Source organism: Symphalangus syndactylus, chromosome 7, assembly GCF_028878055.3.
Source record: "Symphalangus syndactylus isolate Jambi chromosome 7, NHGRI_mSymSyn1-v2.1_pri, whole genome shotgun sequence".
Lineage (NCBI taxonomy): Eukaryota > Metazoa > Chordata > Mammalia > Primates > Hylobatidae > Symphalangus > Symphalangus syndactylus.
The window spans coordinates 24,262,384-24,289,615 of NC_072429.2; positions in this window are offsets into that span (position 1 = coordinate 24,262,384).

Here is a 27,232-nt window from a genome sequence, read left to right on the forward strand (position 1 = left end):
GGCGTGAACCCGGGAGGCAGAGCTTGCAGTGAGCCAAGATTGCACCACTGCACTCCAGCCTGGGCGACAGAGCGAGACTCCGTCTCAAAAAAAAAAAAAAAAAAGAAGCTGAGGGAAAAGGCAGACAGTAAAAGTTGCTCCAATTAGAATTAGATATTCTACACAATACCACTGAAGTGGCATGGTAGTGCAGGCTAGCCAAATTTAATTAACAATTCTTTCATATCTAGGGTCAGGCATGAATGGAGATGGTATTCTGCCATCTTTTATTATTTCTCTGTTAACCACAGTAACAATTTTCACTCAGTTTTCTTATAATGTTTTGTTTTCTTCTTCTTGCTAGTTGAAATACAAAATTTGTATAGTATGCTACTCACCTCCTCTCTTTACGGGAAGGACCCAAATATTATTTATCACACCAAATCATTGAGTAAAACCAAGATCCACCTGAGAAATTTCCAGTGTTTAAGGGCAACTAGAAAAGGTGCATGGAGAACATGAAATAATGTAATTTGAGAATACCAAGGGCAAATCATTTTAAAATGGAGACCAAGTCCTCAGTGATCTCACTTCCCTATTACTATTTGTAAATGCTCATGATGTTTCTTATGGGATGGAGTTTATTTATAGTGATGGGGTTGGGGAGGATTGTTGGATTTATTCAGGATGCTAGAGGTACACATATTTCAGTGGCTAACCCTGGAGACATAGGCAAAAATTTATTAAGCAAATGTGACACCTTCAGATATCTTCCTGTCACTTAAGAGATAATGTCCAGAAAATCTATTTTATTCCAATTGGAGCCACCCTCAATATATATCTTGTTTTTTAATAAAAGAAGATTGTGAAAGGTTGTAAGTATCAAAATGTATCCTTTTGAACTAAGGTGAGGTTATGCATAGCCTACTCCCCCAATGTGACAAGAGTTGTGACAGCAATCCAGTCTCAGAAGAAATTGAGACCAGGACCATCTTCTCATATTGCCAGAGGACTCCAGATTTCCCTGGATAGTCAGTGATTGTAGTATCAGAAGGTATTGCTATGGACATTGTTACAACTAACTTGTGAAATGGGAAAAGTTCCCTTGTCCCCCTCACAGGATGTGCGATGGGGGTGTGGCTCACTTCTTCAGTGAGCTGCTGCTGGGACCTCTAGGGGAGCATACAGATGGACAGGCTGTGGGGCTCCAACCCCAAGGCAGTGTCTAGGGGTGAATGTTTATGGCTCCTGAAGCCCCAGTGGTCATGTATTACAGGATGCTCTTTTAGTTTGCCTATAGGCGGCTTGTGTTAGCTCAATTAGACCCTCTTATTGTTGCAAGGAGAGAAGGCTTTCTGTATCCTGGGTTCTTGCCTTAGCGTACTGGAAGAATCGGATCACACCTGGGCTTGGAGAATTTGAGTGCAAGATTTTATTGAGTGGAAGTAGCTCTCGGCAGATGGGGGATCTAGAAGGGAGATGACTTTCCCCTGGAGTCAGCTGTCAGTAGCCCGGGCTCTTCCCTGACTACCCTGGCCAAACTCCACGTCGTTCTGCTAGTCGGTGGCCTGCTGGTGTGCAAGTGCCTGTCAGTGCATTCCTCTAGAAGTCCAGCTGCCTGTGTGTTTCTCCACTCATGTGCTTCTCTCCACGTCCAGCTGCCCCTGTGCCTTCTTTTGTGGATCTGCTCCTCTCAACGTCCAGCCTCTTGTGTATCTGCCCGCTAAGGTCTCAAGTTTTTGTTTTTGTTTTGAGATGGAGTTTCACTCTTGTTGCCCAGGCCGGAGTGCAATGGTGTATTCTTGGCTCACTGCAACCTCTGCCTCTTGGGTTCAAGAGATTCCCCCGCCTCGGCCTCCTGAGTAGCTGGGATTACAGGCATGCACCACCATGCCCAGCTAATGTTTTTGTATTTTTAGTAGAGATAGGGCTTCACCATGTTGGCCAGGCTGGTCTCAAACTCCTGACCTCAGGTGATCCACCTGCCTCAGCCTCCCAAAGTGCTGATATCACAGGCACGAGCCACCACATCCAGCAAGTCTCAAGTTTTTATAGGTCCAGGCTAGAGTGGTCTTGGAAAATGCAACATTTGGGCTCCAAAGCGGGAGTGCCTGTCCTCACCTGGATCTATGGGGTGGAGCCCTAGCCAGGGACGACACTCACCTCTACCCAGTACTGTCTATTTCCCTGTGGCTGTGATTATTAAGTCTAAAAGAACATAACTTAAGACAAATTTCATTTGTCTGAAATAATCTTTGGAGGTTTTCATGGCTCATGTGATGCATCCTATGTCACTGAAACCAGAAAACATTCTGGTCTTTGTTTAACTCAAAATAAATGAATTTGTAATATTTTATGAACTCTAAAATTATAGTCATGCTTTAAGTTCCTTTCCATCTGTTGTATCTCTTGTGTAAACACAATTCCATGACAGCCTGTATCCTTGAGGTGGGAGTGGGAAAATAATGTTGTAATAGAAGAAAACTTACTAAGGAGATCTGCATTTAATTACAATATATGTGGTTTATTCTGAAAGAACATGGAGTTTTCTTTATTATTCTAAATAGTCCAAGACCAGACTGCTTGAATGCCCTAGTCCAAATGGCAAATGTCTCTCTTTCTAGAGTTTATACACAGAACAGGAAAAAATAATCATTCTTCATCTTCCTTCTTACTCTTGTTTACAAAAAAGGCTTTAACTAGGTCTTATGTCTGGGGATTCCTTTAAAAGTATTATTCTAGTTCAGTTAGCTGAGAATGAATAGAACAGAGAGAAGTCATTATCCCAGGGAGGCTTTAAAGTTTCCTGAAGTCACTTGTAATGCCATTTTAATAGCATATATAAAGAACCATTCTGGCTAAAATATCTTGGGGGGCTTGACCACTAACATCATGGAGGAATGGAGGTTAAACAAGCACAAACACTGGACCAGGGTGAGAAAAACAGGATACCAGTAAAGTTCCTGCTACTCATTACACTTGGCCATAGGCAGTAACTTCTCTCTGGAGCTGAGATTTTTCTGTCCATAAATACAGGTTTGAAAGCTCAGAAGTTGTGTCTGGAGTTGGTTCCTTCCGGTGGGTTCGTGGTCATGCTGACTTCAGGAATGGAGCTGCGGACCTTGCGGTGAGTGTTACAGCTCGGAAAGATGACACAGACCCAAAGAGTGAGCAGCAGCAAGATGTATTGTGAAGAGCGAAAGAACAAAGCTTCCACAGCCTGGAAGGGGACCCGAGCAGGTTGCCCCTACTGGCTGGGGTGGCCATCTTTTATTCCCTTATTTGTCCCCTCCCATGTTCTGTTTTTGTCCTATCAGAGTGCCCTTTTTTCAATCCTCCCTCCAATTGGCTACTTTTAGGATCCTGCTGATGGGTGCGTTTTACAATCCTCTTGCTAGCTACAGAGCACTGATTGGTGTGCTTTACAATCCTAGCTACAGAGTGCTGATTGGTGCATTTTACAATCCTCTTGTAAGGCAGAAAAGTTCTCCAAGTCCCCACTCAACCCAGGAAGTCCAGCTGGCTTCACCTCTCAAAGTGACCTTCATCTTCACTGAAGGCTTAGGAGAAGAGGTAGAGCATTATATTGACCTATTTTACAAATTAAGCTTCCACTTGAGAGTTCTTTTAGAAAAAAGATTGAATCTTAGATTTTATCTGATGTGCCTGAGAATTCTTTTGTTTTATGAAATGGACTCTTATGAGTTTAATTCATTTATTGATTGATTGTCATTAATCAAATATTTATTGAAAATATAGTCTGTGGCAATTAATGTTTGGCAATCAATGGATACTTAAAGGTTCTCTTCCACCTGTATACTGTGTGGATTTAATTAAGTTCTGATTTTCTTATAATCTCAGGCATTCCTTAAATTGGAATGTTACAAACTATTGATGAGAGAAATTTTGAATGTGAAAGGAGAGCTAAATTTATTTGTAAGTAGATTAAATGATATTCTATGTGGTATGATTCAAACAGCATAAAAAATCCTCCTGAAATATTCTACCACTACCCTTTTTCTAATTCCTAAAAATTCATAATTAATAAGTGATGAACGTATTAATTATGGGACTTCTAAAAAAAGGAAAAGCATCAGTAGAAATGGAAATTCTAAAAAAAGGAAAAACATAAAGTGATTAATATTCAGTAATAAACTTTTAATTCATATTAAATGTAGACCTATTTTGGGTTAGGCTTAGTTTATTTTTTAATACAACAACAGAGGATTCTAAAGGAAAGGAATTGTTCAATGAAGTTGAAGTACCTATGAATCTATTAATTTAATGCCTTAATATATTTTGTAGAACATACTATGCTGGCATTGTGGGCTTTGAGCAGTATCCCTTTTCTGCCACCAGATTTTAAACAAAATAAGAAATAAGACAAAATGTAAGATAAGTGAGAGATGTAAATATCACCATTTTTATTAATAAAAATCAAGTTAAACAATTTAGTTTTGTGTAAGAACAAATAGGCCTGTTAATTAAATCCCCAAATTAGGCAGACTTACCTATCATGCTATGGTAATGTTGGGCTAAGGCAGCCTCTCATGTGTTCGGAGACAGACCAGGTAGGAGTGAAGGTGTGGTAGAAAGGGAAAGAGCACCTAATCTCTGTGGGTAGCCGCTCATGTCCATGTAAGAAAAAAAGTCGGGGAAATGTAAGCATGTTCCATTTATTCTTTCCAAATTTATCAACCAGGTAAGTCATTCCACTTCTTCTGAGGGAGTGAGGAAAGAGGCTAAGTTCAGAATTGTACCAATTGACTACCCTGACCTGGACATAAGCACCAGAATGGCTGCACTCAACAATAAAGACTGTACTGGGAATAGAAAGATGAACAAGACAGTGCACTTCCCTTCAAAGAGCTTACAGAGTCACAACCAGCAGGTAAAATAGAACACAGCTTAGAATCTTAGACGCTCACCTGTAAAATAAGAACGATGATACCAACCTCATATATCTGTTGTTTGAAGTCAGTGAGATTTTGTGTATAAAGTATATACCATCATATCTAGCTCAATAAATAATTTAATAGATGTTTGTTTCTCATATCTACTTTCCACATTCAGATTGCCTCTACACTGTGTGGAATGAAATAGGTTCTATGTTTTTAAGATATTCTAGACCTCTAAGAATACTTTAACAAATGGAAGATCAAAGTTATAAGCATTTTATTTAGGGACTGCGAGTCAGAAGATAGACATTTGATAGCATTAAACATTAAAGGAACAGAAATAAAATAAGTTAGCCTTTACCTGCCTCTGATGATAAAGACTACTGTAGCAAACATTGGTTAAAAAAAGAAAAACAACAACAAAAAAACACTATAAAGTAATATAACTTTGTTTCTTGCAGTGCAGCAGTCTTAGCCTTCAGCAACTAAATACTCAAAAACTGTAATCGAATTCTTGAAAGACAGAATCTGTCAATCTAAAATTTTGTGAGAAGATAAGCTGTTTCTCAAGAATGAGGACAAACTAAAGGCATTACTAAAGGGAAAAAACTGAGACTTTTTAATAACCATAGATCCTCATTTAAGAACTTTCAAGCAGAAGAAAAATGACATTAGAATGAAAGTTTGAGTTACAAAGAGTGGAAATGTATACAGAAATTGGTAAATATGCAATATATATGAACAAACAGTATTTGTTCATATGTATCCCATATTTGTTCATATGCATCCCATATTTACAATACAATAAATACGAAACACAATATTTATTGTGTTTTACAAATAGTGTTTGTAAAATAGTATTACATAATGCTTAATTAATGGTGTAAAAGTAAAGTTTTGGCAAAAAATAACATAAGTTGTTAGGCTGGCAGAGTTAAACATGTAAACATATCTTATTTGAATGGAAGGTAGATACGGATTGACTTTAGAACTTGTGAAATGTGCATGTATATTTATTGAAGTTAAACACTTAAAATGGGATCTATATTTAGAAACATCTAAGTTAGTGGAGGATAAAAATTGAGACAAAATTTAAAAACTTAATTTATTGAAAAGAAGGCAAGAATGAAGGGCATATTATAGAGAAAGTGGAACTACAACAACAACAACAACCAAAAACCCACCGAAGATGTGAGAAACATCTCAGCTTATCTATAATCCCAGTAATCATAAAGACAATAAATTCACTAGGTAGATGACAAAAATTATCATCACAGTGGAATAAAGATCAAAGTTTATGTTACTTCTAAGAGATTCACCTAAAAACACAAAGACAAGTATTACAGTACAAGTATAAGGAATAAATATAACAGGAAAGTAATACACAAAATAATGTTTGAACAGTTAACATAAAAAAAGAAAACTTTATCAGAAAAATTTTTGAAAGGAACATCATTAGGAACAGAGGTAGTCATAGCATGAAAAAGTCCAATTCTTGAGAGAAATACAATAATTTTATCTTGTTTGGACCTAATAGCTCCAAACACACAAATAATATAGTCAATACATCTACAAGAAAAGCTGCACAGTTTAGTATTATAATGGCCCTAATATACTACATCACTTTTGGTTACTTACATGCCAAGCAAAAAAAATGTAAAGATATAGAAGATCTGGTTATTTAAAAGCTTTTTTTAAATTTACTAAATTAGACAGTTTATTGAAAAGGTAAGTGAATTTCTCATATCAGTCATAAAAAAGCTATTTTTCCAATGAAATGTGTGTTTATATCAAAGTCACAAAATTACTTAGTGAATAACTCCCAGTAAATGCGATATTATTAATTTCAGCTAAATTATATGTTCTTCGAATTTTTTTATCTTTTCAGATAGTTTTATGTAGATTATAGCTGTTAAAATTTTATTGGATGTAATTTACATGGTTTACGAACGATAAATTCCTGAGAATAGATATGATAAATTTATAGTTTGTTGAATGTTTTATTATTGAGGAATCTCAGATTGGTCCTCTGAGGACAGGGAAAATAAATTCATGGACCCTGATTTTTTTACTTTTATCTAATTTTTGATATGGTAATAATTAAAACAGAGATGATAAGAAATTGAATGATTAACCATTATTAAATAATATGATGCATTAATAATGCATAAGTTATATTCCTGAGTTGATTCTTTCAACGTATAAATCAATTTTTAGATTTAATCAAAACTTAAGAATTAATCTTTGCTTTTAGGGAGCACTATAGATTGATATCAGAAATTTCTCTTATTTCCATATAGGAAGAACCTTTTGTGATGGTCTCTGAAAATGTCTTGGGTAAGCCGAAGAAATACCAGGGCTTCTCCACTGATGTTTTGGATGCCTTATCTAACTACCTGGGTTTTAATTATGAAATTTATGTAGCACCAGATCACAAATACGGAAGCCCATAAGAAGATGGGATACGGAATGGCTTGGTAGGAGAAGTTGTCTTTAAGGTAAGAATTAATTTATTTATTTGTCTCATACTTAAAGGTTCAATTATTTGTCTCATACCTAAAGGTTCAACAGTAACACCTTGAAGCTGATTTCTTTTATTTTTTTCTTTTATTTTTTTATTTTATTTTATTGTTATTATACTTTAAGTTTTAGGGTACATGTGCACAACGTGCAGGTTTGTTACATATGTATCCATGTACCATGTTGGTGTGCTGCACCCATTAAATCGTCATTTAGCATTAGGTGTATCTCCTAATGCTATCCCTCCCCCCTAACCCCACCCCACAACAGTCCCCAGAGTGTGATGTTCCCCTTCCTGTGTCCATGTGTTCTCATTGTTCAATTCCCACCTATGAGTGAGAACATGCGGCGTTTGGTTTTTTGTCCTTGCGATAGTTTACTGAGAATGATGATTTCCAGTTTCATCCATGTCTCTACAAAGGACATGAACTCATCATTTTTTATGGCTGCATAGTATTCCATGGTGTATATGTGCCACATTTTCTTAATCCAGTCTATCATTGTTGGACATTTGGCTTGGTTCCAACTCTTTGCTATTGTGAATAGTGCTGCAATAAACATATGTGTGCATGTGTCTTTATAGCAGCATGATTTATAGTCCTTTGGGTATATACCCAGTAATGGGATGGCTGGGTCAAATGGTATTTCTAGTTCTAGATCCCTAAGGAATCACCACACTGACTTCCATAATGGTTGAACTAGTTTACAGTCCCACCAACAGTGTAAAAGTGTTCCTGTTTCTCCACATCCTCTCCAGCACCTGTTGTTTCCTGACTTTTTAATGATTGCCATTCTAACTGGTGTGAGATGGTATCTCACTGTGGTTTTGATTTGCATTTCTCTGATGGCCATTGCATGTGTTTTTTGGCTGCATAAATGTCTTCTTTTGAGAAGTGTCTGTTCATGTCCTTCACCCACTTTTTGATGGAGTTGTTTGTTTTTTCTTGTAAATTTGTTTGAGTTCATTGTAGATTCTGGATATTAGCCCTTTGTCAGATGAGTAGGTTGCAAAAATTTTCTCGCATTTTGTGGGTTGCCTGTTCACTCTGATGGTAGTTTCTTTTGCTGTGCAGAAGCTCTTTAGTTTAATTAGATCCCATTTGTCAATTTTGGCTTTTGTTGCCATTGCTTTTGGTATTTTAGACATGAAGTCCTTACCGATGCCTATGTCCTGGATGGTATTGCCTAGGTTTTCTTGTAGGGTTTTTTTGGTTTTAGGTCTAACATGTAAGTCTTTAATCCGTCTTGAATTAGTTTTTGCATAAGGTGTAAGGAAGGGATCCAGTTTCAGCTTTCTACATATGGCTAGCCAGTTTTCCCAGCACCATTTATTAAATAGGGAATCCTTTCCCCATTGCTTGTTTTTGTCAGGTTTGTCAAAGATCAGATAGTTGTAGATATGCGGCATTATTTCTGAGGGCTCTGTTCTGTTCCATTGATCTATATCTCTGTTTTGGTACCAGTACCATGCTGTTTTGGTTACTGTAGCCTTGTAGTATACTTTGAAGTCAGGTAGCGTGATGCCTCCAGCTTTGTTCTTTTGGCTTAGGATTGACTTGGCGATGCAGGCTCTTTTTTGGTTCCATATGAACTTTAAAGTAGTTTTTTCCAATTCTGTGAAGAAAGTCATTGGTAGCTTGATGGGGATGGCATTGAATCTATAAATTACCTTGGGCGGTATGGCCATTTTCACGATATTGATTCTTCCAACCCATGAGCATGGAATGTTCTTCCATTTGTTTGTATCCTCTTTTATTTCATTGAGCAGTGGTTTGTAGTTCTCCTTGAAGAGGTCTTTCACATCCCTTGTAAGTTGGATTCCTAGGTATTTTATTCTCTTTGAAGCAATTGTGAATGGGAGTTCACTCATGATTTGGCTCTCTGTTTGTCTGTTATTGGTGTATAAGAATGCTTGTGATTTTTGCACATTGATTTTGTATCCTGACACTTTGCTGAAGTTGCTAATCAGCTTAAGGAGATTTTGGGCTGAGACAATGGGGTTTTCTAGATATAAATCATGTCATCTGCAAACAGGGACAATTTGACTTCCTCTTTTCCTAATTGAATACACTTTATTTCCTTCTCCTGCCTGATTGCCCTGGCCAGAACTTCCAACACTATGTTGAATAGGAGTGGTGAGAGAGGGCATCCCTGTCTTGTACCAGTTTTCAAAGGGAATGCTCCAGTTTTTGCCCATTCAGTATGATATTGGCTGTGGGTTTGTCATAGGTAGCTCTTATTATTTTGAGATATGTCCCATCGATACCTAATTTATTGAGAGTTTTTAGCATGAAGGGTTGTTGAATTTTGTCAAAGGCCTTTCTAGAAATAAAGATGTTCTTTGAAACCAATGAGAAGAAAGACACAACATACCAGAATCTCTGGGACACGTTCAAGGCAGTGTGTAGAGGGAAATTTGTAGCACTAAATGCCCATAAGAGAAAGCAGGAAAGATCTAAAATTGACACCCTAACATCACAATTAAAAGAACTAGAAAAGCAAGAGCAAACACATTCAAAAACTAGCAGAAGGCAAGAAATAACTAATATCAGAGCAGAACTGAAGGAAATAGAGACACAAAAAACCCATCAAAAAATTAATGAATCCAGGAGCTGGTTTTTTGAAAAGATCAACAAAATTGAAAGACCACTAGCAAGACTAATAAAGAAGAAAAGAGAGAAGAATCAAATAGTCACAATAAAAAATGATAAAGGGGATATCACCACCGATCCCACAGAAATACAAACTACTATCAGAGAATACTACAAACACCTCTACGCAAATAAACTAGAAAATCTAGAAGAAATGGATAAATTCCTCGACATATACACCCTCCCAAGACTAAACCAGGAAGAAGTTGAATCTCTGAATAGACCAATAACAGGCTCTGAAATTGTGGCAATAATCAATAGCTTACCAACCAAAAAGAGTCCAGGACCAGATGGATTCACAGCCAAATTCTACCAGAGTTACAAGGAGGAACTGGTACCATTCCTTCTGAAACTATTCCAATCAATAGAAAAAGAGGGAATCCTCCCTAACTCATTGTATGAGGCCAGCATCATCCTGATACCAAAGCCGGGCAGAGACACAACCAAAAAAGAGAATTTTAGACCAATATCCTTGATGAACATTGATGCAAAAATCCTCTATAAAATACTGGCAAACCGAATCCAGCAGCACATCAAAAACCTTATCCACCATGATCAAGTGGGCTTCATCCCTGGGATGCAAGGCTGGTTCAACATATGCAAATCAATAAATGTAATCCAGCATATAAACAGAACCAAAGACAAAAACCACATGATTATCTCAATATTTAAAAGTTTTGAGTGAACAGGTACCATCTATAAAATGCTTAAGCCAGCATATATCAGCAGTCCAATTTTTAAATAATTGTTATAAAGCATTTCATTGTGTGAATATAACACATTTTTTGCAACCAATTCTCATTTCTGAGGCTTGACCCTTTTGACATGTCACGTCCTTATTTTATTTTTCTCCATGTCAATGTAGAGAGATTTTAAAGGCCTCTTGCTGCATGAGATGGAACAGTAAGACCAGAGGGATCCTGTTTCTTCATTAATTTCAATACCAGCAACCCCACTGAGTTGATCACATCCTCATGGTATTTCTCAAGGGCAGAGAATAATTTATTGGTATAGAATTGTTGGCATGTTTTTCTTCCTTTACCATTAAAATACTCATCCTTTATAGCTTTCTAAAAAGGAAGTACATGTAAGAAATACTGGTTGTCAATTCTTCCTAGGCGTGAGTCATTCCCTCTGAAGTCTCTTTCAGTTTGTATCTCCTAATGTTGATAGGATGCTGTGAGGGAGGCAGGAAGAAAATCCATCCATAAACATTTGCTACTAGACACATGAACCATTTCAGATGTGTTTCCCCAAAGACACACGACAGTTTTAAACATTGTATTTATGTGCCACACAAACAGCAAGTGGGCACGTTGTTTTTCTTCAGAGGCTATTTAGGTGCACACCGAGTTGTTGGTAATGAGTTTCATAAAACATGGAAGTCACCTTATCCCATCTTAACAGAGCAGTGATATTGCATGCTTAATCGTGAGAAGCATTTGGGAAATGATCTTCATAAAATCAAATGTCCAACCCTAGCAGGAGGAAATGTACGGTGTTCAAATTATTTTTGTTCTTTTGTTCAGAATTCTGAGGACTTAAACACTTATAGTATTTATGTTTTATTTTGTTTTCTACTTGAGTCGGAATCAGAATAATCAGAAAAGTTTACAATTTTTTTCTCTATCTGAAAACAGATAATATAGTTTGAAGAAATATTATGTATTTAGTAGCATTTTAGAGATGCATCTTTCATTTGTTCTAATTCATTGAAATCAATCATTTTTACTTGTTGCATTAGTCTCTTATAGAAGAATGCAAATTGATTATATCAGTGAAAATTGCATTTAAATATCAAGATTTATTTCTGTCTAAATAATATTTACATTATTTTAGTTACATTAATTGTTTCAGCTCAACATCCTTTAGTTCAAACCTTATTAATAACATGTATCTCAAGATACAAAATTTGCTTATACCTTTCCTAAATTTAAATTTTATTTTTTATTTTAATTTATTTTATTTTAATTTATTTTTATTTTAATTTAATTTCAAGAAAGGAAAAAATAAAGTTGAAACTAAACCACAAGACAATATTGTCAGAGACTTTTAATGCCCATATAGAGCTGACAGACTTCTGGTATTTGAGACTTGCTTTAACGATATCTGAAATGATAATGGCATAGAACTTTATCTGCAAATTTGGGAAGACTAATTGACCCTGACAGTAATTGTCTCACTAGAGGAGAAGGAAGTCAAAACTAAAACTTCAGCCACTTAACCACCCCTTATAGCCAAATCCCTTGTTGATCAGTGTGGAAAAATAATGAGACCTGCTGTTCCCAAACGACCATCTTGCTATTGTCGACACTCCAAGGTTTCTCATTTGAGACTCAAATTTATTTCAGTTCCTTACATGCTCCGTGATATCTGCCTGTATTACCATAAATTATTTCCACTAGAAATGTTGAACTGAAAAACAAAGAGCACCAGGCGTTTTCGTGCAAGAGAAATGAACCTTACCCAAAGGAAATAATGGCCTCATTCCACTCTGATGCACAGCCTTGTGTGTTCAGAATCTTTGTCTACACCCCAGGTAGGGGGCCATTATATAATTGTAATACAATTGCTACAAATGATTAAACACATTGCTAATCTAAACCAAAGCAAAAGGCTTCCAGTTTTCCCATCTCTAAGCATTTAACCAACATCTTCCAGTATGAAACTTGTTTCTTTTTTGTTCAATTGGACTTGAATTCTATGCTTAGTACTCATAAGGTTTTGTGTTCACTGTTTCGTAAACACTGCATGCCTTATTCCCATCTCCAGATGCATATGCAAATGCATATGCCCCAAAACTAATTACAGATGCATATGCTCCAAAAACCAGTTACGATGTTAAAAGTCTTCCTGTACAGTAATCTCCTGAGGTCAGTGTTGTTATTCTTATTTAATTAATAATAATAGTTACAATAAAAGGAACAAGAACAATTCCCATCATTTACTGAGAACTTGCTATATGACAGGCTCTGTGTGAAGTACTTCATATGCATCATCTTCTTGAAATTTCACAGTGATCACACATGACAGATTCTACTGTAATTCCAACATACAATGAAATAACCTAGCACTTATTAATTTTCTAAGGGTGATGCAGCTTGTAATGGAGCAGAGAGTGAAACACAGGTTTGTCTGACTCCAAGTCTAGCATCCCTTTCTCTTCTACATATCCAGAGCTTACCTATTCTTCCAGATATGGCTTGAATCTCACATTCAACTATAAAGACTTCCTTATTATTCCTTTCTTTTTCTTTTCTCTTCTTTTTCTTAAATTATACTTTAAGTTCTGGGATACATGTTCAGAACATGCAGGTTTGTTACATAGGTATACACGTGCCATGGTGGTTTGCTGCACCCATCAACCCGTCATCTACGTTGGGTATTTCTCATAATGCTCTCCCTCCCCCCTTCCCCCACCCCCCGACAGGCCCCGGTGTGTGATGTTCCCCTCCCTGGGTTCATGTGCTCTCATTCTTCAACTCCCTCTTATGAGTGAGAACATGAGGTGTTTGGTTTTATGTTCCTGTATTAGTTTGCTGAGAATGATGGTTTCCAGCTTCATCGATGTCCCTGCAAAGGACATGAACTCATCCCTTTTATGGCTGCATAGTATTCCATGGTGTATATGTGCCACAGTTTCTTTATCCAGTCCACCATTGATGGGCATTTGGGTTGGTTCCAAGTCTTTGCTATTGTGAACAGTGCTGCTGTGATGATTCCTCAAGGATCTAAAACCAGAAATACCATTTGACCCAGCAATCCCATTACTGGGTATATACCCAAAGGATTATAAATCATTTTTTTTATGTTTGAGACTCACTATGTCACCAAGGCTGGAGTGAAGTAGCACAATCTCAGCTCACTGCAACCTCCATCTCTTGAGCTCAAGCCATCCTCCCACCTCAGCCTCCCAAGTAGCTGGGACCACAGATGTGTGCCACCACACCCAGCTAATGTTTGTATTTTTTTATAGAGACAGGATTTCACCATGTAGCCCAGGCTGGTCTCAAACTCCTGGGCTCATCTCCTACCTCAGACTCCCAAATTACTGGGACTACAGGGGTGAGCCACCACACCAGGCCCCTTCCCTAGTATTCTCAGGCTGTCTTAGTTCTGTGCCTTACACAGAACATACAGCTGTTACTGTGAACATTATTACACAATTCTTATCTTTCAGGCTTGTTGCTGTTATTCTTATTTGCCATTCTTACATCATCAGTATTACAAAGGTGTCATCTTGATGCTTCCTTTACAATACCTGGTTCAATGTCGGGCATATCATAGGTGCTCTCTGTACCTATTAGTGAATTCTTTTCAGTCAAGTAAGCCAGGTGGGGACAGGGAGAAGGGCTTAGTTAAGTGCAGAGGAGGCTTGTTCAGAATTCCATTCTGAGTATGTCTATTTTGGCATGTACCAAAAGAAGAGCTCTTCTCACTGTTTTGCCCTTTTCATCAGATAATTAAATAAAATATGTAGCCACTTAGCCTGATTTCCAATGCATTCTCCACTTCATTGCCTTTTAAAATCAACTTAATAAACAGAAGCTGAGGTGGAAAATATTAGCAACCTCATCAGGTTATTGTTGAAAGTGGAAAAAAAATCCCCTTCTAACAAGATACCAACTGTTCAGTTTCCTCTTTAGGCATTTTCTTTCTTGTTCCAGAAAATATACACGATGTACACTGTGGGTTGTCTTAGTTACCTTTTCATTTTTTTTGGAAAGTGGGCACAGAGGACAGTGAGATCTAATTTTATACAATATTATTTCAATTGATGTACAAAATAGTCAATAATAGCTAGTAATAAGGAGGATAAAATTATAATTATGATCACAAATTGTTATGAATTTTAGATGATATTCAAAATATATTTCAAAAATAAGGAATATAAAATTTGGTGAGATTACTTAACTTTTTAAAGGTGACACACAGGGCTAAAGAAAGGGTAAAGTCTTTATTTGACTCCCTGTCTCACAAACACCTAAGTCCACAATGAATTCACAGTAAAGCAAAGTATCACTGATCTTTACTGTGGCCAAGCATCCTTCCCTTGCTTTGCTTTAGCAAAGCCCTACTTTCTTGCTTTTCTTCAGTGTTGCTTACCGAACAGGAAGAATAATAAATTGTGCGACTCTCTCTGGCATTTTTGATAGAAGGAGAAGACATCAATACTTCTGCTTTCTACATTTTAAATCGTGAGGTCACCATGCTCATACACTATCCTCTACATTTCCACTTTGAATCAGGTCCAGCAAACAGAGCTATCATTTCTGAAGCTCATTAACCCTACTTTGCTTTCTCGCTTTATCCTACACCTTTAGTCCTTAACCACGACTACTATGGAAATAAAAGAAAATATCATCCATTTATTTTAGAACTCATAACTAGAATTACATGAGCATTTCATTAACTATTTTTGGTTTTGAAGTTAAAGTGATTGATTATTATATTCAAATGAAAGTATTCACTTTGGCAGTCAGGAGGCCAATATGTAATCTAGAATTGTAACAATTTATGTACTGATGATTTGATATATGTCCTGCATTTATCTACCACTGGCCCCAAACAAAGCCACCATCATTGCCTGTCCACGTAACACAGTAGCCTGCTCATCATTGCAGTTTTTCTATCCTTTCCTAACTTTGGTTTCTCCTCCACTCAGTAGCCAGAGGGAACCTTTTACAATAAAAGCCAAATTAAATTCAATTGTTCAACTCAAAATTTTCCCCAATTTTTTTCATAAAATAGCCCACGTTCACATAATGGCCCATAAAGTCCTTCATGATCTGTCCTTCAATCTCTCTCTGATATCAACTCCTACTATTCTCTCCTTTCCTTTTTTTTCACTCTACTCAGAAAAACCTGGGTTCTTCACTATTCTCTAGTTATGCCAGGCATGCTTCTGCTTCAGGGCCTGTTTACTGTCTGTTTCCTCTGCATACAGTGCTCTTCCTCCAGATATCCACATGGCTAACTCCATGACTCCTTTAAGTTTCTACTCAGATAACACCTTCTCAGAAGGCCCACCATAATCACCCTATTTAAAACTGCCAAATCAAAGTGCTCCTGATCTTTCTTATCATACTCTAAGGTTTCTATCATAACACTTATGGCTTCTATATATTACGTATGTATAATAAATTATATGCTAGACTGTAAGTTCCAGGAGGTAAAAGAACTTCATCTTCTCTGTTCATTGATGTATATTGAGCATTTAGGTAAGTGCCTTATACTCGGTATTTGCTGACTGAATGAATGAATGAGTTAAAACAAATCTTGAAGGATCTTTATCAACTTATTTAAGGTGGCCTGGCTTATAACATGGTCCATGGCACATAAGGAGAGCCTCATGCTTTGATATGAAACCAAGCTACTTTAACATAGACTACTCTGGGATCCAGGTACCTAATTTCAGATACCCAATTATGCAGAATTAAACAAGTAATCATTATTTTATATGTAGATAAATAAAAAGTAAAAATTTTTAAAAGTAAATTTCATTCAATTGTTCTATGGTAGAGAAGTCAAATAGTTATTTAACAAATGATGTTTCTCATTCTTTCTTTAAAATATCTGTAATAGTACTTACTTTACAGGACAATACATCTGTTACTAATAATAGTAAATAATTAAACTTTGTAATGATAACTAATGTTCATCAGTGTACCAATATATCCTTATCATAATTACCATCTCTGGCTTGGATTTTTATGTAACATCTTGCTGCTGCACAGATGGTATGGAGGAAACAACTGTCTTTGGTTGAAATTCTTGATAAAGTTTATAGTCTTTAAGCCTGGAAAAACTCCAAATCATGCAAGCATCTGCCTTTAGACAAAGTATGAATATGAAATTCATCATACCACACCCTTAGCTTTATTTTCCTGCAAGCAAAATACTGTCTTTCTGTGGCATTTCGTTAAGGTTAATGATAATATAATATTCTCAGGTACTTATAAAATCTATACAATATGTAGCTACCATGTCTCTTTTGATTATGATTTCAAACTGGTTTCTTCAAACCATTGGGTTTTTTTTTAATGGTGTAGGGAAGATAAAAAGCAGACGGAATTGCAATAACAACTAAAGGACAGAAAAACCTAGCAACCACAAGGCAAGAGCAAGATAAAAAGAATAATAATAAAAGATAAATGCATGAATTCCTAAACACCTTCCTCCTCTTCTCTCAAGTAACACAAATGAAAGCCTTCTTACCAACAGTTTTTGGTTATCTCACTGTAGAAGGTAGTCTGCTATAGAGAGTAATTCCATCTATCTATAGTGCTGTACTTGAAACTGATAGTCCCATATGGAGTTTTTTGGATACAGATTGAAATTAACCCTATGGACTTAAAGCTTGAAAATTATATTTGTTTTATATGATTTCCTTCCTCAGAAAAGGACCTTCAGACCGCCCCCCCCCGAAAAATCTTGGCCAGGCATGGTGGCTCATGCCTGTAATCCCAGCACTTTGGGAGGCCAAGGCAGGTGGATCACCTGTTGTGAGGAGTTAGAGACCAGCCTGGCCAACATGGTGTAATGCCATCTCTACTAAAAAATACAAAAATTAGCTGGGCGTGGTGACAGGTGCCTGTAGTCCCAGCTACTCGGAAGGCTGAGGCATGAGAATCACTTGAACCTGGGAGGCACAGTTTGCAGTGAGCCAAGATTGCACCATTGCACTCCCACCTGGGAGACAGAGCAAGACTCCGTCTCAAAAAAAAAAAAAAGTATCAAACAACTGAATCTCACCAGATCACAACAGACAGTAACCAATGACAAAACCCCTTATTCATCATGATTGCTTACTTGCCCCTCCCTACTATCTATCTGTTTTCTTACTCATTGTTTCATTTCTTCTCTGCTATATACCCCTAGTTTTAGTCTGGCAGGGAGTTAGATTTGAGATTGAGCTCCCATCTCCTCAGCTACAGCACCTGATTAAAGCCTTCTTCCTTGGCAATACTCATTGTCTCAGTCATTGCCCTTCTGTGCGGGAGGCAGCAGAACCCAGACCGAACCCCTGGTGTTTTGGTAACTTACTGATGCTCTGCACTTTAAACAACCAACAACCAATGTGAGGACATTTAAAAAAGTCTTATTTTTATCCTCACATATTTGATTGTTTGTTTATAAATAGAAGAAACACTTACAGTATGAAAAAGAGAAGATATGAAAACATAAGCAGGGCAATTTATTTGTTGGTCCAAAAATACAGACACAACATGAAAACACAGTAGACTGGTATTCGCAGAACCCATAAGCCCTGATATTAGCGAATGCTCTCCAGAGAAACTCACCTTCAACCTCGTTATGAAGAAGTCTCACAAATAATTTCTGGAAAAAAAACATATGGCTCACAATGAAAAATAACCACGCACATAGGGAAAAGGTACCATAATTAAGAAATTACTAAAATAACCGTATTAGTATCCTATTGTTTTCGTAACGAATTACCCAAATGTAGTGACTTAAAAACAACCCACATTTATCATCTTATAATTACAGAGGTTAAGAATTCCAAAAATAAATGGGTCAGCAGGGCTGCATTTCTTCAGGAGGTTCTAGTGGAAAATCTGTTTTCTTGCCTTTTCCATATTGGAGGCAGGATGAATTTATTGGGTCATGACCTCTTTCTCACTTCCTGTAATCTCTATTCCCACAATGATACTTTCTTCTCTGACTGTGATGCTACTGCCCTCCTGTGATAAGGACCCTTGACGTTACCTTGGGCATACCTGTATAATTCAAGATAATGTCTTCATCTCTATTTATTTATTTATTTAAAGAAGGAGTCTCGCTTTGTCGCCCAGGCTGGAGTGCAGTGGCAGGATCTCGGCTCACTGCAAGCTCCGTCTCCTGAGTTCACACCATTCTCCTGCCTCAGCCTCCCCAGTAGCTGGGACTACAGGCACCCGGCCAATTTTTTGTATTTTTAGTAGAGAAGGGGTTTCAACATGTTAGCCAGGATTGTCTCGATCTCCTGACCTCGTGATCTGCCCGCCTCAGCCTCCCAAAGTGCTGGGATTACAGGCTTGAGCCACCGTGCCCGGCCAGATATCAGAATTATTAAAATACTTATTATAAAATAATTATAATTATTTGTGTTTAAAGCGATAGAAGATTGGAAAAAATGCATGTATGGAACAAGAAACTGTAAAAATTATCTAACATATTTGCAAAAGTATGAAATGAAATGAGAACTCAGAAAGTTACATCAAAAAAACAAATAGATGAGTATGATACCACATATCAGATTATACAGTTAGTAAAATTATTTCAGAATAAATTTTTCAAAAATACATGGAAAATGTTCCATATTTTCTTCTAGATGAAATTATCACAGAAGTTCATTTCAAAATGCTCTTTAAATTCTCCATGTACATTTATGTACTTCTCTGTATGTATGAAATGTTTAAAAATATCAGTAAAACTTTTGTGCAGTTGGACACAACAAAAGATAAACTTGAATCATTAAGTAGGAATCTCAAGGACATTAAAAAATAAAAGTACAAGTTATGAAAGGAAGTTAATGTGGTATAGAATATATATCGAGGAGATTCAATATCTGGTCATTTTAATTTGTGAAGGAATGAATGGATTGAATATAGGGGATTAATTTTTCTAGAAATTAACAAATACTCAACTGGAAAACATGGGGCAGTTTCACCCAAATACATCTATAAATTTATTATAATTTTAGGTGTAAAACTATTTTAAGTAAAGTTATTGCAGAGTGAAAAATAAAATGCAGAAAGCAATACAAATGAGATTTAGCATATTCTAAAGGTCATGCTAATTATTAATGGGCACAGAATTGACTGTTCTCTAACTACTGTTAAGACAACTAGGTTTTATAATGAAAGAGCTTTTAAAGTTTCTACCTCACCCAAATTATACTCTAGTTCAAGTCAAAATGTAAGTGTAAATCAACAATGATAATTATTATAAAAGCATAATAAACAATTAAGGAGAATATGTTCCTAATCTTGGTGTAGTATATCTTGACACAACAAGACAAAGATATATTTATTCTTAAAGGTATCTCTTCTATATTTGATAACATAAAACATTAAAAACTTATTTGGAAGAAGTGATCATAAATTATACAATTCAGCAAATATTTATAAGCCCCTAACATGTACTAACTGTTCAAAAATCTTGGGATATATGAGGAACAAAACATACAAAAAGACTTGCTCTTATTAATTTTAAATTTACTGGAAAAACAAAAAGGGAATAAAGACATAAAAATAAATAAATGATATATTCTTTTAGAAGGTTCTAAGTGCTATGAAAAAAGGCAGAGTAAAGATGATCTGGCCTGGCTTTTGCGGCAATGGGAGTGTGCTGAAATTAAATAAAGTGGTTATTGTAGGCCTCATTAAGAAGGTGACATGTGACAAAGACTTGGACAGGGTAAGGGGTAAGAATCCAGAGAAAAGCATTCTAGGCAAAGAGAACAGTCAGTGCAAATTCCAAATTCTTAATTTTTTTTTTTTTTTTTTTCTGTCCCCCAGGCTGGAGTGCAGTGGCGTGATCTCGGTTCACGCCATTCTCCTGCCTCAGCCTCCTGAGTAGCTGGGACTACAGGTGCCTGCCACCACGCCCGGCTAATCTTTTGTATTTTTAGTAGAGACAGGGTTTCACTGTGTTAGCCAGTATGATCTCCATCTCCTGACCTTGTGATCCGCCCGTCTCAGCCTCCCAAAGTGCTGGGATTACAGGCGTGAGCCACCACGCCTGGCCACAAATTCTTAATGTTTAGAGAACATCTAAGGGACTGAGTGTCTGAAGCAGAGCAAATATGGGAGAAAAAGTAGAAAATTGAATAAAATTAAACGAAATGAAGGGACAAATGATTTGTCAGGAGAAAATATTTGCAACATTTATAAGAAAAGTGTTTATATCTTTAAAAGGAGTTCCAATGCCTGAATAAGAAAATAACAGACATCCCAGAAGAATATTGAACAATGCATACGAATAAGTGCATCACTGAAGAAGCAAACTGCCCAATAAGTCTTCAATCTCTCTGGTGGTAAGAACGATCAGGGAAATAATAAGGTAAATACAAATAATTAATTACTTCCTATGTTTTTTAGTTTTCAGTATACAAGTTTTGTCCTTACTTTATTGAATATATCACTAAGTATTCTGGGTTTTTAATGCTATTATAAATGGAATTGTTTTCTTAATTTCAGTTTTTATAATGCTCATAACAAGTGTGTGTATGTTTATATGTGTATACACACACGTATAAAATTATGTAATCTGAAAATATAGGGAGTTTTATTTTCTCTTTTCCTATCTGGGTACTTTCTCTTTCTTATTCTTGCCTATATGCCCTGGCCAGCATCCCCAGTACAACATTAGAAGTGGCAAGAATGAGTATCCTTATATTTTTCATGATCTTAGGAGAAAAGAATTGTCTTTCACCATTAGGTATGATGGTAGTTGTGAATTTTTTTGCAAATCCGTTTTATTAGGGTGAGGCTTCTACTCCTAGTTTTTTTGTTTGTTTTTGGTATTTCTGTCAAATATTTTTTCTGGATTTATTGAGATGAGCATATAGTTTTTCTTTATTCTACTGACATGGCATATCACATAAATTAACTTTTGGATGTTAAACTGACCTTACATTTTGATAGAGATTGCATTAAATCTGTAGATTGCTTTGTGTACTGTTGAAATTTTAACAATACTAAGCCCTAATCCAGAATGTGAGATATTTTTTCATTTATTGATGTCTTCCTTAATTTTATTGGTTAATGTTTTATAATTTTCATTGTACAAGTCTTTTACTTCCTTGGTTTGGTTAATTCTTAAGTATTTTATTATTTGTAACGGTATTGCAAATGAAAATATTTTCTTAATTTTATTTTTAGATTTTTTATTATTAGTATATAAAAATGCAACTGATTTGTGTGTTTGAACTTTATATCTTGATTCTTTGCTAAATTCATTTAAATTCAGAGTGTATTTTGTGTATATATTTATATGGAATCTTTAGAGTTTTCTACATATGTAATCATATCATCTACAAACAGATAATTTTATTTCTTCTTTTCTGATTGAGTTTTTAAATTTATTTTTCTTGTTTAAGTTCTCTGACTAGGACTTCCAGCACTATGTTAAATAGAAGAGAGAAATATTCCCATTCATAAGCATAAGCTAGAAAATGTTGATCTCATAGAAATAAAAAGTATAACAAAGAATACTATAAGCTGGAAAAAATAGGGGAAATGGGGAATTAGGGAGAGATTTGTTAAAGAATACAAAATTACAGCTAGATAGGAAAAATAAATAAGTTCTAGTGTTCTATATCACTGTATGATAACTATAGTTAATAATAATATATCATATAGTCTCAAATAGCCAGAAGGAGGTTATTTGGTGTTCCCCAAACAAAGAAATGATATATGTTTGAGGTAATGAATATGGTAATTACTTTGATCTAATTACTATACATTATATGTATCAAAACATCCCTCTGTACACCATTAATATGTACAATTATTGTGTATAAATTTATTTAAAAAACCTCTAAAGAATCAATCAATAAGTACTTTTTTGGTTTTTCTTTTTGAGACAGAGTCTTGGTGTGTACCCCAGGCTGGAGTGCAGTGGTGCAATCTCAGCTCACTGCAACCTCCACCACTCAGATCCTAGTTCAAGCAATTATCCTGCCTCGGCCTCCCAAGTAGCTGGGAGTTCAGGCATGCACCACCATGCCCAGCTAATTTTTGTATTTTTAGTAGAGATGGGGTCTCACTGTGTTGGCCAGGCCGGTCTTGAACTCCTGACCTCGTGATCTGCCCTCTGCAGCCTCCCTAAGTGCTGGGATTACAGGCATGAGCCACCGTGCATGGCCCACTTTTTTGGTTTTCTAAGGAGAAAAAAAATGTTTTCGATCTTAAAAGAAAAGCTTTCAAGTTTTTATTGATACTATTAATATGAAGTTTGCCATGGGGTTTTTATATATGGCTTTTATTATGTTGAGGTAATTGCCTTCTATTTCTACTTTGTCTTTTTTCAGTCATGAAATAAGGTTGAATTATGTCAAATGGTTTTTCTGCATCAATTGAGACAATCGTGTAATATTTTCTTTCATTTCCTTAATGTGGTATATTTCATTGATTGATGTGTATATGCTGAACCTTGCTTTCCAAGTGAGTAAATGTTTAATATGCTGTTGAATTCAGTTTTCTAGTATATTGTTGAAAATGTTTGCATCTATGTTTATTAGTGATTTTGGTCTGTAATTTTCTCTTCTTCAATTGTGTTTTCCTAGTTTTGGCATCAGGGTAATACTTGTCTCATGAAGTCAGTCAGGAAGTGCTCTCTCCTCTTCAATATTTTTTGGAAAACTTTGAAAAAAATTGCCATTAATTATTCTTTAAAGATTAGGTGGAATTCACTAGTGAGGACTTCAGGTCCAGGGATTTACTTTGTTGGGAGATTTTTATTATTTATTTTATTTTCTTACTCATTATATAGTTCTATTTAAATTTTCTATTTCTTCATGGTTTAGTCTTGGTAGCTTTCGAGTTTATAAGGATTTCATGTAGTTATCCAATTGTTGGCATGCAACTGCTCGTAGTACTGCCTTATAATCCTTTTATTTCTGTAAAATCAGTAGTTATGTCTTTCATTTTTTATTTTTGTAATTTGAGACTTTTCTGCCCTGCTTTTTCTCTTTTTTTATTTAGCTAAATGTTTGTCAAACTTGATCTTTTCAAAGAGCCAATTTTTGGTTTTGTTGCATTTCTCTATTATTATTTCATTCTCTATCTCATTTATCTTTGCTCTTCTATTATTTCCTTCCTTCTGCTACCTTTGTGTTTAATTTGTTTTTCTTTTTCTAGTACCTTAAGTTGCAAAGTTAATCTGCTGATTTAAAACATTTTTGATTAATTTTTAATGCGTTACAGCTATAAATTTTCTTCTTCGTGTGGCCTTCACTGTGCCCCATAAATAATGGTATATGTTTTTATTTTCATTTATCTTAAATATTTTTCAGCTTTCCTTGTGATTTCTTTTTTAATTCATTGTTATTTGAGTGTGTTTTAATTCATTGTTATTTGAGTGTGTTTTGTAATTTCCACAAATTTATGAATTTTCTTGTTTTCCTTCTGTTACTGATTTCTAACTTTATCTGTTGTGGTAAGAGATGAATCTTTGCTTGACAGCTATCCTTTCACGCCTACTGAGACAAGTTATAGGCCCACACATAGTCTATCCTGGAAAATGTCCCACATGCCCACGAGAAGAATTAGTATCCTGTTGCTGGGTAGAGTGTTCTGTATGTCTGTTAAAACCACTTGGTTTATTGTGTTTTTCAAGTCCTCTATATTCTTACTTATTTTGAGACTAAATGTTCTATACATGATTGAGAGTAGGATATTGAAATCTCCAACTATTATTGTAGAACTGTTTATTTCTCCCTTTAAATCTGTCAGTTTTTTTCTTTATATGTTTTGATGGCCTGTTATTATTTTGAAATCTCTATCGACTTGTCCTCAAGACAATGATTATTTTCTGCCAGCTCAAATCTGTTGAGATTTATTTTGGTTATTATACCTTTTAACTGGAGAATTTTCATTTGTTTTTATTTAAATAGTGTATATTACTTTATCATATTCTTGATGCATTATTTCCATTATTTTTTTTAACGGGTTTATATTATGTACCTTTTCAAAGTTGGCTTCTATTGACTGTTTTCCCTGTGTATGCATTACATTCACATTCTTTGCATGTCTCCTAACTTTTTATTGAAAACAGCTTATTTAAGATAGTATACCAAATCTGAATATAGATCTGCTACAAGGAGTAATTGTTATTTGATTGATTTTTTGTTTATTTGTTTAGTAACATGGCTGAAATCCATTACTTTTCAGCATGCAGTCTCTTATGCCCCTGGTCAGATTTTTTTTTTTGGTTTGTTTGTTTTAATCTTGCAGGTTGGCTACTTATAGGTCAGTCCTAGTCATCATAAGCCACTTATTAGTCAAATGGTTTGATTAAATTCTCTCAGCCAATAAGATCTTTCCTCCATATGTTGATATGTTGAATATGTCTGTAGCTTACAGACTACTATCTAAATTCAGCTTGGGACCAAGACCTTGGAGGTTATTCTTCTCATTGCTGTTTTGAGGGCACAGCATTGGGCATGCACACTCTTTCAGACTACCAGTGGTGGCTATGATTTATTTCTAAACATAGCTTCCTAGGAGTACACACTTGTATCAGAGAAGCTTGCCAGTAAGTGTTTGGTAAGAAGTTGAATTTAAGCATTTGTGATATTGTGGGGTGTGCCCTTGTAATTGGTCTGTGTGTGGTTTTGAAAATACCTTCAAGTCTGTCCATTTCCTGTGCTGATTGCTTCTGAGTGAGCAAAGCTCACTGCATATGCACAGCCTTCTTGACTCCCAGGGTTGAGTATGATTCCAGGAGTACTCTTCTTAGATATCTCTTTTCCTTGTTCTGCCTATTAAAGCTCTGACTGTTTCCCTCTATTGCATCATGCTTTGTATCATGGAGCTTCTAGTATCTCTTAATTTCTCACCACTAAGCTATCCATTATTTTGAATACTTCTCTTAGTCACAGAGTTCCCCATGCTTTTTAACAACAACAATAACAGGACTTAACTTTCAAGATGGCCGAATAGGAACAGCTCTGGTCTACAGCTCCCAGCATGAGTGACGCAGAAGACGGGTGATTTCTGCATTTCCATCTGAGGTACTGGGTTCATCTCACTAGGGAGTGCCAGACACTGGGCGCAGGACAGTGGGTGCAGCACACCGTATGCAAGCCGAAGTAGGGCAAGGCATTGCCTCACCCGGGAAGTGCAAGGGGTCAGGGGGTTCCCTTTCCCAGTCAAAGAAAGGAGTGACAGACGGCACCTGGAAAATCGGGTCACTCCCACCCTAATACTGTGATTTCCAACGGACTTAAAAAACAGCACACCAGGAGATTATATCCGGCATCTGGCTCTGAGGGTCCTATGCCCACGGAGTCTCACTGATTGCTAGCACAGCAGTCTGAGATTAAACTGCAAGGCGGCAGTGAGGCCGGGGAAGGGGCGCCTGCCATTGCCCAGGCTTGAATAGGAAAACAAAGCAGCCTGGAAGCTAGAACTGGGTGGAGCCCACCACAGCTCAAGCAGGCCTGCCTGCCTCTGTAGGCTCCACCTCTGGGGGCAGGGCACAGACAAACAAAAAGACAGCAGTAAACTCTGCAGACTTAAATGTACTTGTCTGACAACTTTAAAGAGAGTAGTGGTTCTCCCAGCATGCATCTGGAGATCTGAGAACAGAGAGGCTGCCTCCACAAGTCAGTCCCTGACCCCCGAGCAGCCTAACTGGGAGGCACCCCCCAGTAGGGGCAGACTGAGACCTCACACGGCCAGGTACTCCTCTGAGACAAAATGTCCAGAGGAATGATCAGGCAGCAGCATTCGTGGTTCACAAAAATCCACTGTTCTGCAGCCACCGCTGCTGACACCCAGGCAAAGAGAGTCTGGAGTGGACCTCTAGTAAACTCCAACAGACCTGCAGCTGAGGGTCCTGTCTGTTAGAAGGAAAACTAACAAACAGAAAGGACATCCACACCAAAAACCCATCTGTACATCACCATCATCAAAGACCAAAAGTAGATAAAACCAAAGATGGGGAAAAAACAGAGCAGAAAAACTGGAAATTCTACAAAGCAGAGCACCTCTCCTCCTCCAAAGGAATGCAGTTCCTCACCAGCAACGGAACAAAGCTGGACAGAGAATGACTTTGATGAGTTGAGAGAATAAGGCTTCAGAAGATCAAACTACTCCGAGCTACAGGAGGAAATTCAAGCCAAAGGCAAAGAAGTTAAAAACTTTGAAAAACAATTAGATGAATATATAACTAGAATAACCAATATAGAGAAGTGCTTAAAGGAGCTGATGAAGCTGAAAGCCAAGGCTCAAGAACTATGTGAAGAATGCAGAAGCCTCAGTAGCTGATGCGATCAACTGGAAGAAAGGGTATCAGTGATGGAAGATGAAATGAATGAAATGAAGTGAGAAGGGAAGTCTAGAGAAAAAAGAATAAAAAGAAATGAACAAAGCCGCCAAGAAATATAGGACTATGTGAAAAGACCAAATCTACGTCTGATTGGTGTACCTGAAAGTGATGGGGAGAATGGAA